Source organism: Geotrypetes seraphini, chromosome 13 (genome assembly GCF_902459505.1).
Source record: "Geotrypetes seraphini chromosome 13, aGeoSer1.1, whole genome shotgun sequence".
NCBI lineage: Eukaryota > Metazoa > Chordata > Amphibia > Gymnophiona > Dermophiidae > Geotrypetes > Geotrypetes seraphini.
Window position 1 is genome coordinate 52907329 of NC_047096.1, and position 13657 is coordinate 52920985.

Below are 13657 nucleotides of genomic sequence, written 5' to 3' on the forward strand. Positions count from 1 at the left end.
TGAAAGGTTTTACGATTCATAACTAAACTTTTATGCTATGTTATGGCCTAGCCGTTTGTGTCTCTGTCAGACAAACATTGACTAGAAATTCAATGCTGGTCGCCAGATATGATACCGGCATTGAATTTCTGAGTTTGCTGTGGACCGTGGGAAATCGCTGGTGATCTCCCAAAGTCTGAATATTGGGGGGATAGTGACCAAATATAGGACTGCTATTTATTCAGTCTGATTTGACTGCTAAACTTAGCCACTCGTGCCAGGATTTTCAAAAACCTACGTTAAAAAGCGACGGTCTGCTAACGCAGCCGTTTTGATACCGAATCTAAAATCCCGAGACATTCTTTAAAAATCGTGCATGCAAATAAGATCAGCGGACAGCAACGAAGATTTCCTACATTTGCATGTGTCCATCGCATGTTAGTCTAGCACGCGCTAATCGGTTAGCGCACTTTAGTAAAAGAGGGTGTTAATCTTTTTGATTTCACCAAGTTCTGAATGATTTCATGTCCCCAGTATAGTCAAAGGTCAGAGTGTTCATCCCTCCACCCCCTCCCCACCTACCACCATATTATACAAGCTCTCAATCTTATTTAGGAAGAGTCCTTCGTGCTGAATTTAGGATATCATGTTATTTTATAAAGTAAAACAAATTTTTAAAAAGCAATAATGCCAGTTCAAAAACTTCAGATTTCCATCTACACTGATTAAAATTCAGTTCAGAAAATCCACTTAAAATGCATCCCCACTGCCTCCCCACAACCGTCAGCTTTCTGGAGGAAGGTTACAGCCAGTCTGCCTGTATTTCAAGAGTGGAAAAAATTGAAATATTGCAGCATCATTTCATTTGTTAGCCATGGCAGACATCAGAAGAGGTTTAGACGCATGCAGACGTAACATTTTCTCCCATCAAATTCAGCAGCACACAATGGCAAGGTGATGACTTTTTCACTTTCTCCTCTACTCTGACTCTGCTGTCTGCTGACCCTTGCCCTGATTCATTTATACACATTTCTGAAGCAGTGTAAATGCACCCATTTGTAAGGCTGCAGGCAAGTATGGAAAATGTTACCATGCTATGAGCTTGCCAGCTCCCAATTAAAAGCCATCTTAATGGCTAGTAAGGTCACAAGCACTGCTGAAGTCTCACTTTTTAAAATGATGCTCACCACTGAGGCTGAGAGGCTTTTAAGCCACTCTAAAGTGTGTAGGGACTGAGCCGGCAGAAGAAGATTGAGCTAACAGCCGGGGGTCTAAATAGCCAGAGCCCAGTTAAGCAGAAAAAAAGAAAATGGGAATAGATGTGATTTGATTATAGGATAACTGAGCTAACAGAGAATGACACATGAAAAGACATATTGATAAGACATAAGGTCATGGGGCAGTGATGCTTCACAGATGTTCAAGGAAATATAATGACAAGAAGCCCCATACAGGTCTTTGCTGGCCTGTGCCAAAGGCAAAGCAAAGCAATGAATCAAAAAGGTTAAAAGGGACTGGGACTTGTGTACCGCCTTTTTGTAGTTTATACAACCACACTCAAAGCGGTTTTACATACAGATACTTCAAGCATTTTATCTGTCCCGGTGGGCTTACAGTCTATCTAATGTACCTGGGATAGTGGAGGATTAAGGGCTCCTTTTACTAAGGTGCACTTGCCTTTTTAGCGCATACACAAAATTACCGCGTGCTAAACCACGCAGTACGCTTCTAGAATAATGCCAGCTCAATGCTGGCATTAAGGTCTAGCGCACGCGGCAATTTAGCGTGCACTATTCCGCGCGTTTAGGCCCTAACGCATCTTAGTAAAAGGAGCCCTAAGTGACACACAGGGTCACAAGGAGCAGTGTGGAGTTTGAACCCACAACCTCAGGGTGCTGAGGCTGTAGTTCTAACCATTATCTACACAAAAAAATGGTTATAGAATTCCACACAACAAAATACCAAATAATACCAAAAAATATAATGATATTCCAGAAAATGTGCTACAGTTTCCATGTATCATATTATCACTCTTCATCAGATAATTCAAAGAGAGGAGACCTCAGACTGGTTCCCAATGCTTACAAGCCAGCGAAATAGTTGTTCAGCTAAATCAAACCATGTTGTAATCATCGGTCTCCCTCCACCACCCTAACAAATCTACTATGCAAACTTCTGAATATGTGTTTAAAATTTATAAATAAATCCAGTTATATGAATGATTTATCTCATGGTTGAAAGAAGAAGCATTTAGAATTCATGTTCTTTCAACCATGAGATAAGTCATTTATATAACTGGAATTATTTATAAATTTTAAACACATATTCAGAAGTTTGCATAGTAGATTTGTTAGGGTGGTGGAGGGAGACCGATGATTACAACATGGTTTGATTTAGCTGAACAGCTATTTCGCTGGCTTGTAAGCATTGGGAACCAGTCTGAGGTCTCCTCTCTTTGAATTATCTGATGAAGAGTGATAATATGATACATGGAAACTGTAGCACATTTTCTGGGTTATCATTTGATACCATTTGATAAGAAATATTTTTTATAAAAACTGAAATTCCACTTTTGGCTCTAACTACTATGCCACACTCTCATTAAAATATCCCGATTTGGCCACATTGGACTAGATTCTAGAAACAGCCTCTCGGTTAGGTGCTGCTAGGCGCCCTGATTGGGGACACCTAGATGAGTTCTATATGGAACTCAAAATTGATTAATAAGCTCGATTGGCATGGTAATTGACCATACCGTTAAAAGCTCATTTAAAATTTGAAACTCGGAAATGGCGTGAGCGGTGCCTACCGACGCCTAAGTCAAGATGCCTACCAGTGCCTAATGATGCCTATCTCAAAAGTAGGCATAGTTAGGGGCAGAAAATAAGCGTGCTATGACTTAGGCGTCACTAGGGGTCCATGTTAGGCGCCAGGAAATTAGGCCAGGAAATCCCTAGCCTAATATAGCAGTGCCTAATATTAGGATGTCTAGTGATGCCTAAGTCAAGTTAGGTAGGCATGATTCTTTAAACAATGCCTAGCAGCTGATTGACATCCACACTGAGTGGTAACTAGGAGATGGATGTTGATAGGCACTGTTTATAAAATCAGCCCCACTATGCCTATGCAGTAGCATCTCTAGACAGAAATATTGGTACACCGGCAGTAGCTTACTGGACAATTGCGCCCTGATAATTCTGCTCCATCAAATGCGCGCATGGACAAGTGCGCGCATCAAGGGAGCAGAATTGTCGGGGTGCAATTGTAAATGTGTTAGGGGGTTTGCGGCAATCTTCTAAAGAGTTTGTCGGCAAAGCATTGCACATACCCCGAATAAGAGCGTGAGTGTAGAGGGAGGGGGTTCCCCCACACCCCCCTCAGAGCGTAAACGGGAATGCATAAGGTGGCAGAGGGAGTTGTAAGTGTAGTGGGGGGGTACCCCACACACACACACACACATCCCTAGAGCGGAATGGAAAGTAAAAGGGTGGCGTCCATTTGTCCTGCATGCAAATGTCAGGGCTGGATTGTCAGTGTGCCAGTGTCTTACACGTTTTTGACAGGTCACCAAAATATTTGGGGTAGCTGCAGGGAGGTGAACTAGTGGGAGGAGGATGGTAAGTCAAAGCAACATTTCTGCATATCATATTAACTCTATTTCCACCCTCACTCAAGCCTTTTAAATACCTAACTCCTTCCTCTGTCATACGCTTCCTCAACACCCTATTCTAGCCTCAATCAAGCATGCAGAACACAGAGAACCCCTGTTCAAATACACTAATGTTAAAAATTAAACTGAAACCCGGGATGACAGACTCTAAATACAGTGTAACCAATGGCATAGTAAGGAGGAGGCGGACCGCCCTGGGCACCATCTTGATGAGGGCGCAGGCACTTGTCCTCCTCTATGCAATTCCCTGCTCCTTACCTTCCCCCCTCCCTCCCATTGCCTAATGTGCGCATCGCCTCCCTTCCCCCATATCTCTGTAACATTTCTGGTACTAGCAGCAACTCCCAACCTGCTGTCTCGCCCAACTTTGGCTCTTCCTCTGATGTCACTTCCTGGATCCGTGCCTAGGAAGTGACATCAGAGGAAGAGCCGACACCTGCACAGCAGCAAGTTGAGGGTTGCTGTTTGCGCCAGCAACATTACAGAGGTACAGGGGAAGGGAAGTGGCGCAAGTGCAGCAGGAGGGGGCAGGGAAGGAGCATGTGGAGGGCAAAGAGGGCAGGGAAGGGGCGCCTCTCACCCTCGCTACTGGGTGCAACATCAGCGAAATAAAAAGAAATGCAAAGAAATACTGGCAGATGTCAATTCTCACAACTGACATAAATTAAATCACTAAACTGAAAATAAAATTATTTTTCCTACCTTTGATGTCAGCTGATTTTATTACTTTAATCATCTTGTTCCCAGTCTCTGGTTCTGCTTCCCTCTTTTTGTACTCTTAACTGTTTCCAGGGTCTTCTACCCATATGCTGTTCCTTTTCTTTCTTTCTTCTTCGCTTCCTGCCCTACATCCATCTCTAGCACTGCTTTCACTTTTCTTGCGTTTTCTACTCCCTTCTCAAATCCATCTAGTATTTTACTTCTTTCCTTCTCTTCCATCCATGTGCAACATTCCCCCTTCTCTGTTCCCTTCCATGTGCATTTCCTCCATCTTTCCTCCCATCCTGTTTAGCATTTACCCCCTTCCTTTCTACCTACGTGCAGCATTTAACCCGCCTCTCCCTTCCCTGCCCTTCTATCCACGTGCAGCATTTCCCTCCACTTCCTTCCTTACCCTACCATCCATGTCCATTTCCCTTCACTCCCGTCCCTTGCATCTATGTGCATCCCTCCCCCCACTCCCTTCATTCTATATGCATTTCCATCTCTCTTTTCCATCTATGAGCACTTCTCCCCTACCCTTCCATCTATGTGCAGCATTTCCTCTATTCCCTCCCATCCATGTGCTGCATTTCTCCCTCTCCTTTCCCTGCCATCCATATACAGCATTTCCCCCTACTCCCTTTCCTACCATCCATGTACAGCATTTCCATCACTCTCTTCCCTTCATTCTATATGCATTTCCCCTCCCCTTCCATCTATGTGATCTCCTCTTCTTTCCTTTCCTTTTCATCCATGTGCAAGCATTTCCCCTTGCATCCATGTACATTTCCCTCTGTCTTCCCTTTCCTTCATCATGTGCAGCTTCTCCCTTCCCCCTTCCCTCATGCATATCTAGCCACTTGTCTTACCTCCTTCTATCATCTTTTCCCTCCTCTGGGTCCAGCGCTAGCCTCTTCCCTCTGTCTCCTGGTTCTTGTGGAAACGTCCAAAGTCGAAAATAGATCTCCTATCCAAAATGGCCCTCCATGTGGCTAAGGCAGGCTGCTTCAGGGGCAGCAACTAAGGGGGAATCTAAAATAGTGAAGGCAAGGAGTGCTGGCACCAGCCACGACACTCCTTCCAGTTCCTTGCCTTCACTAAGGGGAAGTGTGATTTTAGACTCTCCATTAGTCGCTGCCCCTGAAGCAGCCTGCCATAGGCAAGACGAGCCACATTGGGTTATTTTACTAGAAGTGTACCTTTTATAACCTATCCATTGCTTTATTTTACACATGTTCTGTGGATCATGACTGCCTCTTTCGTATTGATATTATTGTCTCTTTGAGGCTTGATGTCCTGCTCTCCTTGGCATGATATTCTGTGCCAAAGGCAGACATATTCCACCAATTATAGAACTGTGTGAGATTGTTAAATGACAACTCACTGTGGTCCACATGGTCTGTCCTTTGAAAATCTCTCCAGGTTAGTAATTTTTGCAAAAATGTATTTATGGGATGCTAATGAGTTCCTGGCTTGTCTGCATACTGCAGCTAAATTTTGCAATTATTGCATGTCGCTACAACTCAAAACTTTGCACTTTCCTGGGTAAGATAATAAGTGAAAATTATTGTAAAAAAGGGCCCTTTTGTGCAGCAGCAAATCAAATTAAAGGGCTCTCATGGCTCATTATGGAGGCACCATTGCCCTTCCACGAAGCTACTGTTGACCCCTTGCCCCCTTCAGCTCTGATGTGGGGATAAAAGAATTGAAAAACCTGGATGGACCACAAAACCCAAGATTCTAGTAAACTGAATCCCTCCCCCTCCTCCCCCATCCTAAGGCCTTATCATGTAGTTTAAAAGGCTAAAGAACTCCACTGAAGCCTGATTCTTTAAATAAATAGAAACCTGATGCATACTACAAGTACTGCAAGAGTACCACTAGAAAATGACATGGAGACAAATTTGTCCCCATCTCCACGGGATCTATTTATATCCTCGTCCCATCCCCGTGAGTTCTGTCCCTGTGTCTGCCCCATCCCTGCAAGTGTTTGAGGCTTGTGCAGATAAGGACAGAGCTTGCAGGGATGGGGCAGGGACAGAACTCGCAGGGTCAAGACAGGGATGGAGATAGATCCCATGGGGACGGGAACAAATTTTTTCTCTGTGTCATTCTGTAGGCCGTACCATTTTGAATGCAGCAGGCACTGGAGCAGGAGTAAGGGGGATTTCTCCTGTACCCATCATTGAGCCTGTATAGGTATAGGGTCCAGGAGAGGGAGCCAAGGAGTTAGGTCCAGCCTTTAAATTTTTTTCCTTTAAAGAACAGAAAGTTACCTCTAGAAAAAAAGAAGTTAAAATCTGTGTGGATACGTTTCAAGAGGAGCAATAATTCTCTTTTGTTTAATGGTGCAATTCCGCATGGGTAAAAATTTCCCTCTGACTTTGCTCTAATATAAGCACTTTGGGCCTGATTCTATAAATGGTGGTGCCTGTGCTGCTCAGCATGGCTGTCAATCAACCGTTAGGCGCTGTTTAAAGAAACATGCCTACTGGCACCCAAGCAAACTTAGGCATCACTAGGTGTCCTAAAGGTAGGCACTGCTCCTTTAAGCCGGGTTTTTATTGGCCTAATTTACCAGTGCCTATATTGAATGCAGTGGCATAATAAGAGGGGGTGGTCCACACATGGCTCTGTCTTGGTGGGGTCGTCTGCACATGTCCTCCTCTCTGCCCCCCTCCACTCCTTTCCCGCACCCCCACCCTCCATTACCATGCATATATGCCCCTTTCCCTTCCCCGTACCTCTTTAATGTACCTGGTGTAAGCAGCGACCCCCAACCTGCTGCTTGTGCCAACATCAATTCTTCCTCTGATGTCACTTCCTGGACACACGCCTAGAAAGTGATGTCAGAGGAAGAACCGCCGCTGATATGTGTAGCAGGTTGGGGTTGCTGCTCATGCCGGGAACGTTAAAGAGGTGCAGGGGAAGGGATGGGGTAGGGGATGGAGAAGAGGTCAGTGGAGGGACGCCACTGCCCCCAGCAGCTCTCACCCTCACTATGCCACTGATCAGATGCCTAACTCAACCATGCCTATACTCCACCCCTAACCACGTCTACTTTTCAGATAAGCATCAGTACGTGTCCTTAGGTATGGGAAGGCCATGATTAGGGCACCTAGTGGCATCCTATATAGAATCAGGCCCTTTGATTATTGACCCTAATATTATTTATATACAAGTATAACCTATGACCTCCTATGCCAATTTATGCTTGTTGTAGGGCGACACATTCAGATTTAGAAGGCGTGTGAATAGGCAAGAACACTTCCTCTCTAACCTGGAAAAAAAGGTTCTGGGACACTGATCCACTGGAGTAGGGTTACCAGATGTCTGAAAAAACCTGGACATGTCCTCTTTGTACAGGACCGTCCAGGTGCCCAGATGGACTTTCCAAAACCCAGCAGTTTTGGAAAGCTCTGGCAAGTTTTGGAAAGCTCTGGCAAGCTCTGGAAGTCCTCTGAGTCAGTGGCGTAGTAAGAGGGGCAGACCGCCGTGGATGCGAAGTCGGTGGGGGCACTGGCACCTCTCCACCACGCCACACCACACCACACCCTCCTCCCCCCCACCCAGTACCTCTGTATTATCTTCCCTAGCGTGAGCAACTTCTGCCTGATGCTTGCGCCAGCCTGGTACCCCTCTGAATCTCTTCTGGGTCACAAGGCCAGGAAGTGACGTCAGAGGGAGATCCAACACTGGCGCGAGGCACATGGTTGCAGAAACTACTCACACTGGCGAAGATTAAGAGGTACGGGGAGGGAGAGCACAAGTTTAGAATGGGGGGCAGGGAGGAGAGGATGGCCGTAGAGGGAGTGGGGCACGGGGGCCGGAGGGTGTCACCGCACGGGCACCTCCTACCCTTACTACACCACTACTCTGAGAATGCGCAGATGATATCACACACATTCGTGTATTCTCCAAGTCCTTCAGACGCAGCCAGAGCTCATCGGGGAAGAAGACAAGAGGCTTTGTAGGGACGGGGCTGGGGGAGGAACAGGGCGGGGCCACGTGTCTGGGGATTTGTGGCCCAAAATCTGCTAACCCTACACTGGAGCAAGATAGGTATAACAGACTGGTCATGTCATTTTCATGCAAAAATTCACCAGAGAGGCAGGTGTATAAGTCACAACAATAACATTACTGAAAAGTTTGGGGTTCAACTTAAAAAGAAATAACAAAGCAATAAGGCATACAAGAGAAAAAATGGCCAGCATAAGATAAGAAAAATAGTACATTCTTTTAAATAGCTAATGTTATTGCAAGACCTGGTATTTCAGTAAGATATCAGACTGCTAAGCCTGACAAAGATAAGTTCAGTTCAATTATAATATAGCAGAGTGACGGAGCCCAGTTGGAACTCTTACTGCTTTCAGATAGGATTCCAAACAGCATGTATAATAACCACCTCCGTGCTGTATTATAGTTGGGGATAGATATGTCCCCTGTGTATTTAAATTTAGGAGAGATTACCATTGTTCTTTTTTCCTGGAGTAGTGCACTCTCTCTTCTCCAAAGAAGCTTATGACAGTTTCTTCCTTCTTCCCCTGTCTGTGACAGACACTGTAGCTAGAGTATCCAGTGTCTGTGTGTTTTCTCTTGGGCTGATGACATCCAGCTCCTTCGTCCTATAGATCCTGAAAATAAAGATGAAATTAGGGCAATCAATAAAAAACTTGATACTATAAAAAATTGGCTAAATTCCAACAAACTAGCTTTAAACATTAATAAAACCAAATCGATGCTTTTCACTTGGAAGAAGGATACAACTCCCGAGTACCCTTTTTTTCCTTAACGATACTCTCTTAGAACTGGTACCTTCCTTAAAAATTTTAGGTGTCATTGTCGATGATAAACTTTCATTTCACGACCATATAGGCAATAAAGTTAAAACATGCTTTTTCAAACTATGTCTGATACGCTCGATATCTAAATTTCTCGAGCCTAAATCTATCAATATATTAATTCACTCCCTGGTCATAGCCAAAATCGATTACTGTAACTCTCTCTTACTCAATATTTCACAAAAAGAAAAAAGAAGGCTCCAAATAATACAAAATACAGCGGTTAAACTCATCTATAATGCTAAAAAATATGACCACGTCACACACTTGATGATTGATTCCCATTGGCTTCCAATTAGCCATCGTATCACTTTTAAAATACTACTTCTAGTTTTTAAATCTTTAATCTGTAACGAACCTCAATTCATAACCAGAATGCTTACCCCTTATAACACTTCCCGGTCTCTCCGTTCAACTTCTCATAACCTCCTAACTGTTCCATCCCTGAAAATTATAGGCACCAGAAGGCACGATATGTTTTCGGTCATGGCCCCTTAACTGTGGCACTCACTACCACAATACATCAGAGACGAAAAAGACCTTTCACCCTTTAAAAAAATCTTAAAAGCTTATCTTTTCAGAGATGCATTCAATCTTTCACTTATTGACTAATAACCAGAAGTCTTAGGGTTTTTTGTGTTCTTTTTTACTCTCCCTCTCGTTTACTCCCCTCCCCTCCTCTTTTTTCGCTTTAACAAGGAATTGTAACTTTTCCCTCCTATCCTCCACGATTCATGTTAGTCTTATTTTGTAAGTTTGATGTTATTTTTTCTGTATTCACAACCCTGTTTTTATATAATTGTACATCGCTTAGTAAATTAAATAAGCGATCCATCAAATACTAATAAAAACTTTGAATCTTGAAACTTGTGATTTTTCAGGTCCTGTGTGAGCTCCTGAAGCTGACTTTCTTCTATTCAACTTACACCCCTGTACTTCTCCAAAACTCTCTCTTCTTCCTTCTGGCTGTTCCTCTAGGTTCAGCAACCAGGCTTTCAAAGTAGCCGATAGTAGCAGCTGTGTTTAAGCATTGGGATGAGTCCAGGCTGTATATTTTTCACTTCCTTGTTGCTATACAGTAGGGAAACCCACATATTATAAATAACACAGGCCACTTTTTAGTGTAGCTTAAAAGGACCCCCAAATCTTCTACTAGTACTATGAATTATTTCTATAGCACTACCAGACAAATGCAGCACTGTACAGAGTCACAAAGAAGAAGAAAACAGTCCCTGCTTGAAAGAGCTGACAATCTAAACAGCCAAGATAGACAAACAGGATGTCTTGGATACAGTTACGGGGAACGGTTAATCAGCGGGCTGGGTTGGAGGGCAGAGGGGGAGTACAGGACAATCAAGCCATTCTGGCATCACTTATGAGGTTGTCTCTTATTGATGGAAGGAGGCATTATGACATCACAATCTCAGCTCTGCTTCCCAAAGACATGTCATGGATACAGTTAAGGGGAACGATTAATCAGCTGGCTGGGTTGGAGAGCAGCAGGAAAAAAAATTTCAAATCGATTCAATTCAGCCTATTGAATTGATTTTTCGATTTGATTCGATTCAATTTTCCTGCCCAATTGGGTGGTTTTTTCCAAACATCCTGGTGGGTTTATTTTATAGCCTCTTCACCCCCTTTGCCCTCTCCTACCCACACTGGTCCTGTGGTGTAAACAAAATAAACAAACAGAAAATACTTTTCCTCTCTCTCTGTTAAATCCTAGCTCACGTTCGTGGTTCAACACAAGCTCTGGAAAGATACACATTTCAAATCTGACATATTGTAATCACAAAACAGAAAATGAAATTATTTTTCCTACCTTTTCTTGTCCGGTTATTTTTCAAATCATGTTGGTCCCATGTTGGTCTGGTTGTCTTCTGATCAGGCTCTCCTTCTTTCTTCTTGCTATTCATCCATCTTTCATCTCTGGCCTCCCTTTCTGTTTCCCTTTCCTCCCCCGGAGGTCTGGCATCTTTCTTGTTTTTCATCTCCATCCCCCCGCAGCTCCATCGATGGACCCCACCATCCACAGATCCACCATTTCTCCTTTTCTCAACTACCCTTTCATCCAGCATCTCTCTTCTGTGTCCCTGTCCCTATTCTCCACTCCAGTACTGTCCCCCTTGTGTCCCTATTCCTATGCTCCCTCCATGCCCAGCATCTTATCTCTCCCCATATCTAGCTTCTTCTTTCTCTCTTCCTTACCTCTTCTTTTTCTCTTCCTTACCTTCTGTATCCCCTTCCCCATGTACAGGCTTTCTCCTACTATCTCTCCTGCCATCCTGCATCCTGCCCACCTACTTTGGAGTAGTATCTGTCCCTCTTGTACCCTTCCCCTTGTGGTCTTGCATTTCTTCTCCCTCTCTCCTTTAGGCCAGCACCTCTCCTTTGCTTTCCTGCCCCTCTTTTTGATTTGGTCTCTCTCTTCCCTTCACCCCAGGTCTGGCATCTCCCCTCCCCTCTCTTACTCCTTCCTCCTCCTCCTCCCTCTGCACAGGCCTGCCTCCCCACTGTGAAGGAACTGTTCTTCCTCTTCCCTCTGCAGAGGCCTGCCCCCCTGCCATGAAGGCACTCTTTGGCCTGCTCCCCGCAGAGAAGACCTGCTCCACCCGCAAAGGCCTGCCACCCCCCTGCCTTGAAGGCATTCTACGGCCTGCTCGCCACTGCGAACGCCTGCTCCCCCCTGCAAGCCTGTATCTTCCCCCAGCTTCCCCACTCTTACCTTTAGGCTAACATGGCAGCCTTCAGGCTCGTTGGTGTTATAGTGATCCCTGCAGCTGCCCGTCATCCTCAGCAGCACGTTCCCTCTGCCGCGATCCTGTCCCTGACGTCAGAGCATGGGCAGCACGTAGCAGAGAGAACGTGCTATTGAGGATGACGGGCAGCTGCAGGGATCGCTATAACACCAACGAGCCTGCAGGCTGCCGTGTTAGCCTTAAGAAGGTAAGAGCAGGGAAGCTGGAGGAGGCCTTTCTGACTGACTCTTCCCCCTCAAGCAGGAGCGGCAGCGGATGGCCAGCAAGAGGCAGCGCTGCATTTCCTGCTTTAGAAAGGCACGGGGGAAGGGTCGGTCATTGAATCGGGAGGCTGATTTTTTTGAAAATTGAATCGATTCGAATCGGTGAATCGGGCAGCACTAATAGGGAGTAGGGTTATGAATTGAAGGCTATATCAAAAAGGTAGGTTTTCAGTCTACTTTTATGGTCTTCTGTCTTACTCAGGAATTCCCTCATTGATTGCAGATTGTGTTCCTTTTCTAATTAACTTCCTGCCAGGGCAGCATGATTTGGTTCGCTATCTTTCTAGAGTCCCCCATACCCATTTGTATTGTTGCTTGGTTTTCTGTACCCCTGAACATGATCATTCTCTATTTTCCCTACCTTTCCCGTCTGTTTCTTGTCCATTGTCTCCTCTTTCATTTGTACTATTTTTTTTTTTTTTTTTGTAAACTACTTAGAAGATTGTTGATGATATGTGACATCAAATAAAATGAATAATATGTATTGATTTCTTGTGCTACTGTGTGGACATACTGCTAAAATGTTAATGTGTTTACTTTCGGTGTGTTCTGACTCAGTTCTCCTCTGAAAATATCTGTACCTTTAACTCTTTTTTTCCTGAACTTGGTATATGCAATAGAAAGGCCTTCTCTGCCCCTTCTTTCAGTGCTATTGCCGTTCTACAAGCAACATCAAAGCTGGCTTTGCAGCGAACAGCATGAGTGGGATTAAAATTACGTTTAATAGTTTCACACAGCATAAACTATTTATAAGATGTGAGGCTAGAGAGTGAACGGAAGCGCCTGCCCAGCCAGCCACTGAGAGATCCTTGGCACTTCCCAGACAGAACACTGAAGCATTCAACCAGTGGAACAAAGTGTTTCACAGACATTCTATTCGCCTTTTCTCTTTCTACCGATAAAGTAACGTGCACGCACTGTAGACTCCATTTATCACATCTCAGTATAAGATGGGATCACTCAGAATATGGTCATGGATCCTGGTTTTGCTGCTGTTGACCCTATATTTTGTTCATTGGGGCTTTGCACTAATAAGGTGGTTTTAATTTGAGACTCGCCTGCTGTGCATTTAAGTACCTGCTGCCAGTCGCTTAGCGAGGGAGGGAGGCGCCCTGGTGGTGGTCGCCGTACATGAAGAAGGACATGGTGCTACTCGAAAGGGTCCAGAGAAGAGCGACTAAGATGGTTATGGAGCTGCCGTACAGCGAGAGATTAGAGAAATTGGGCCTCTTCTCCCTCGAGCAGAGGAGATTGAGAGGGGACATGATCGAAACATTCAAGGTACTGAAGGGGATAGACTTAGTAGATAAGGACAGGTTGTTCACCCTCTCCAATGTAGGGAAAACGAGAAGGCACTCTCTAAAGTTAAAAGAGGATAGATTCTGTACAAACGTAAGGAGGTTCTTCTTCACCCAGAGAGTGGTCGAAAACTGGAACGCTCTT

The 13657-nt window shown here is 44.6% G+C and overlaps 1 protein-coding gene across 6 annotated transcripts in view; it reads left to right on the forward strand.

The window, feature by feature from the left end:
* The window catches only part of KIRREL3 (kirre like nephrin family adhesion molecule 3), a 1600598-nt gene that overhangs the window by 1336517 nt on the left and 250424 nt on the right, over window positions 1-13657 (forward strand). The gene's annotated exons all lie outside the window — the stretch shown is intronic.